The sequence below is a fragment of the Gossypium arboreum genome, chromosome 11, assembly GCF_025698485.1.
Source record: "Gossypium arboreum isolate Shixiya-1 chromosome 11, ASM2569848v2, whole genome shotgun sequence".
Classification (NCBI taxonomy): Eukaryota; Viridiplantae; Streptophyta; class Magnoliopsida; order Malvales; family Malvaceae; genus Gossypium; species Gossypium arboreum.
Genome location: NC_069080.1, coordinates 112,888,231 through 112,893,240, shown reverse-complemented (window position 1 = coordinate 112,893,240; position 5,010 = coordinate 112,888,231). Strand labels below are relative to the sequence as shown.

At 35.8% G+C, this 5,010-nt stretch overlaps 1 non-coding gene across 1 annotated transcript; it reads right to left on the bottom strand.

Moving 5' to 3' along the window:
• Positions 1–4,618: 4,618 nt before the first annotated feature.
• On the bottom strand, positions 4,619–4,725 carry LOC128284895 (small nucleolar RNA R71). Its single transcript, XR_008275315.1, has one exon. It is a non-coding gene; the product is annotated as a small nucleolar RNA R71 (small nucleolar RNA).
• Positions 4,726–5,010: the final 285 nt, after the last annotated feature.

Below are 5,010 nucleotides of genomic sequence, written 5' to 3'. Positions count from 1 at the left end.
ATCCTTCCTTAGTCTTACTACTCATCCATCATACGTGACACAAATTATGGCCATTTTCACATGGCTTAAAGTTTACAACCCAAAATTTAACAAAACAAAATAGCTCATACATGCCAAATGTTCTCCTAAGTCGACTAAGAAGACAATACCAAAGATTGCTCGCCGGTGTGATGACTTCGTTGTGATTCTGAACACCCAAAAGGAGAGCGAGCCCAAGGAACCTAAAATGGGTGACAAGAAAACACCGAGTGAGTTTATAACTCGGTAAGTCATAAGCATTCCACAACCATCCATTAATACAATTATCATAAAATGAAATAATGAAACAAGGCCAAATGTTCCAGCCATACCGAACTATACCATACTTCCTTAGATCTTTCGGATCAATCTCATACCAAGTCATACATTTACATTTCATATACTGTTCAATAGGATATTTGAAGCAATTTCCATACATCATTTCATTTCCGCAACAATCATGCAATCAAATGAACTTTCATCTATTCCACGATACCTTATTTGCGGGAATGCAATTGAAATCATCACATATATTTAAATCTTACCAACTCCACCCCGAGCATAAACATAGCATCTATTAGCCATGAACTCAAGGTACTTACTCTTTTCGCTGTCCATACTCATCTCGATAAAATCACGCCTCCATATAAATGTTCAATCGGAGATATGTGTAGAGTTCGCACACATAGTGCTTAATACTCAATCACGCACACTTAGTGCCATATGATTCAAGCCCGCACACATAGTGCCATATAGTCCAAACTCGCACACTTAGTGCCGTACATTACAAGCTCGCACACTCGAGTGCCAATCTAAATCACCGTACACATCTATTTCTCGCACACTTAGTGCCGAAGCAAACTTCCTACACATTTCACTATCTTTTTTACGTTCAACATTATCATCTTTTCATACACATACATTTGTATATATTTCATCTCATTAAACACAATTGCATAGATATTACAATCATTTAAGCAATATCAAATATATGCTTAATGACTTACCTTGTGTTGGGTAAAAATAGTCCAAGTCGGCTACTCGATGACCTTCGCCTTTCCCTTGCTTGATTCTCCTTCTTTAACTCCTTGAGCTTAATCAATAAATCAACTAGTTTAACTATCTTGCTAAACATTCATAATTCAATTACACATGCATATGTATGTTTGTATATTCGGCAACCATCCTCACTTATTACCCATTTAGTCAACAATCTAAGCCAAGATAAGGCTTCAATATGGTTGCCTCTAACCGAATACATGCTCACCAATTTCCCTTCATGTTGCCGAATATGCATGTCCATGTTGAGACCATTTATGCACTTATTACCACACAAAAACAGCATACATTACTAACTAATACCTTTCCATATTGTAACTCAATACACATCAATCATTTCCTTCATAACCAAAACATCATCATAAGTAAGTATATACCTTAAGATAGTATATACGTCATACCAATACATCATGCTCAAACATATATACATATATGTATGCTAGAGCCGAATCTCAAGTTGATTGTAACTAAACATGAACATGATTTCGAAACACAAATCTTACTCTCCATGCAAAGAGCATAAATCACACTTGGGGATGTACCATGGCCAAATACATCACAACACCATAATTTTGGTCACGATTACACAAAGAACTTAGTATATCATTCAAAAATGCTCAAAGAAAATCTAAGAGTCCTCAATCCACCATCACATGTATCATCATCAAGCTTCATATTTAACATGCAATGGCATTAACTCAAAATCCACCTTGGCCAAATACCATCCCCATGATATAACAAAGATTTGAACCATGGGCTAATAAGAACATCAAGTTAGCAACCAAAAACATGCATGAATCTCATGGCACAACATCAAACATACCTTAATCTTGATGCAAATATAGGCAAACCTCTTCCTAATCCTCTTCCAACCCAAGCATGAAGCAAAATTCCTCCTTCCCTCTAGTATTTTCGGTCAAGAGAGAATGAAATGGATGAGCAAAATTTTTTCTTTTCTTTTCTTCCATGTACGGCAATGGGGGTTTCACTCACACACACGTTTTTTTCTTTCTTTACTACCCATGCTTATTTGTTTATTGTTTCCCTAATGCACCAACAAAACATGTTTCATGACATGTTTAGCCCATACTCCTTGTCATGGCCGGCCATCACTTGTAAAAGGGGTATTTGACATGCAAGGCCATTGTTTTGCATGCATGCTTTAATTAGTCATCATACATTTCCCATCATACTTTCAAAGTTTTCTACTAGGTCCTTTCTAGTGAAATTCACATTTATAACTCTAAATTAAAGCATCAAAATGTCACACATGAGTTAACACATATTATAGGCATCAAAATAAATATCAAATTATTTTTATGCCTCGGTTTTGTGGTCCCGAAACCACATTCCGACTAGGGTCGTTTTAAGGTGTCACATTTGAAGCCTCTTAGTGAATACTAACTCTCTAATAATCCCAAATCCATTCATGAGATAGTTAGAATTTAGACTAATCATCCAAGGATGTATGAACTTTCAAAGCAACATTAAACATACCTTAATCTAGTGAGCCTTCATAGCCGATTTTTCTCCAAGCTCATTCCCTTCCTTTCTTTCTTCTATTCGGCCAAAGATGTTCAAGGATGAACACACATTTTTTTTTCTTTGTTTTCTTTCTTCCATTCACGGAAAAAAGGGGGGGCATGGATGAGACCATTTTTTTTTCATCACTCCTCCCTTACATTATTTAATTACCATGCTCATTATTTTATTTTTCCTAACATACATCACTAACATAACATGTTTGTGACATGTTTCCACCCATAGCATGGCCGGCCACTATGCTTTAATTTGGCTAATTTGACATGCACGGACAAGCACTTTCCCACATAAATTAATAGGCCACTTGAACACTTGCCTAGCATATTGCTAAATTGTCTCACATAAGTCCCTACTAATAAATTTCACATACACTGACCAAATTAAAGTATGGAACTATCACACAAGCATTTACGCACATCATAAACACAGAATATAACCTTTAATTATTTATAAGACTCGGTTTCGTGGTCCCGAAACCACTTTCCGACTAGGGTCAATTTAGGGCTGTCACAGTCTAAGAGTACTTTTGTCATAATTAAGCAGAGTTAATTGAGCACCTAGAAATAGGGTGACAAGATTTTGTCAGATTAGGGTGAAACCTAATAAGGGGATCCATAGATTGAGTTAGTGCAACCCTAGAGTGTTAATTAGAGAAAAGTCTCGGTTATTCAATCTAGGGATTAGATGTTATTAATCTTGAATAGGGATAATAATATAACTTAGGGATCTCTACAAAACAAGTTGAATGAATAAATCGTCCGATTCGGAGCCAGAATAACAAGTAAAGTCTAGGTGGATTTTTGCTTAGGTATTGTCTCAAGTCAGTCGATTTTCCCAAAAGTAATTCCTTAATTCTTTTCTCTGTGCGTTCTTAGTTTAGATAATTACTTAATTAAAACAAAAACCCCTTTTATTCTTAGGCTAGATAATAAAAAGCCAATCATTACTAGTACTTTTAGTTCATTTGGGTTCGACAATCCGGTCTTGCTAAAACTATACTACTGTTCGATAGGTACACTTGCCTACATCGCGATAATAGTTAGTTCTTAGTTTAGATAATTACTTAATTAAAACAAAAACCCCTTTTATTCTTAGGCTAGATAATAAAAAGCCAGTCATTACTAGTACTTTTAGTTCATTTGGGTTCGACAATCCAGTCTTGCTAAAACTATACTACTGTTCGATAGGTACACTTGCCTACATCGCGATAATAGTTAGTTCAAGAATGAGTAATTATAAATATTTAAAACTTATCACGAAACCTCGCGATCAAGTTTTTGGCGTCGTTGCCGGGGAACTGAAATATTAGGAACGCTAAATTTTTATTACTTTAGCCATTTATTTTTCTTGCAATTTAATTTAATTTATTTAATTATTATTACTAATTAACTTCCTTTTTTCCTTCTCTTGGCAGGTTTTCATAGTTTATGACTAGAAGAAACCCATCAGGGCCACTACTTTTTAACGAAGAATCGATTGTACAATTCGTAGAAACCAAAGAGAAATAAAGTGAAGCTTAAGATACACAGAGAACGAGCAAGAAGACGATACTCAACCCCCAACTGAAGAGATGTCTGAAAACCAAGGCAATCAGCTACCTCTTGCAATTGCGGTTAATCAAAATCCTGCTCCATGGACTATGTATGATTATGTTAAACCTTCTTTAACCGGAACTGAATCAAGCATAGTTAGACCTACTGTAGCTGCAAATACATTTGAATTAAAACCTAACATGATTCAAATGATACAGCTATTTGTTCAGTTTGATTGTTTGCAGGATGAAGATCCCAACGCTCACTTAGCAAACTTTCTGGATTTTTGCGATACATTTAAAAGCAATGGCATTTCTGATGATGCCATTTGTCTTCGGTTATTTCCTTTTTCATTAAGGAACAAAGCTAAACAGTGGTTGAACTCGTTACCACGAGGGTCAATTACTACTTGGGAACAAATGACTGAAAAGTTTTTACTAAAATACTTTCTGCTGACTAAAACAGCTAAATTATGTAATGATATCTCTTCTTTTGTGCAGATGGATTTAGAAACACTTTACGATGCATGGGAGAGATACAAGGACTTACTGAGAAGGTGCCCTCACCATGGGTTACAGCTTTGGCTCCAAGTACAAACATTTCACAACGGTTTGAATCCTTCGACTCGACAAATGGTTGACGCAGCTGCTAGCGGAACCATCAACAATAAAACACCAGAAGATGCCTATGAGTTTATAGAGGAGATGTCACTAAAAAACTATCAATGGAAAGTTTTGAGGACAAAGCCAACGAAAACAACCGGCATTTATAACATCAATTCGATCACCATGCTCTCTAATCAGGTAGAACTTCTCAATAAAAAGATCAATGGTTTACTTGGTTCTATACAGGTACATCC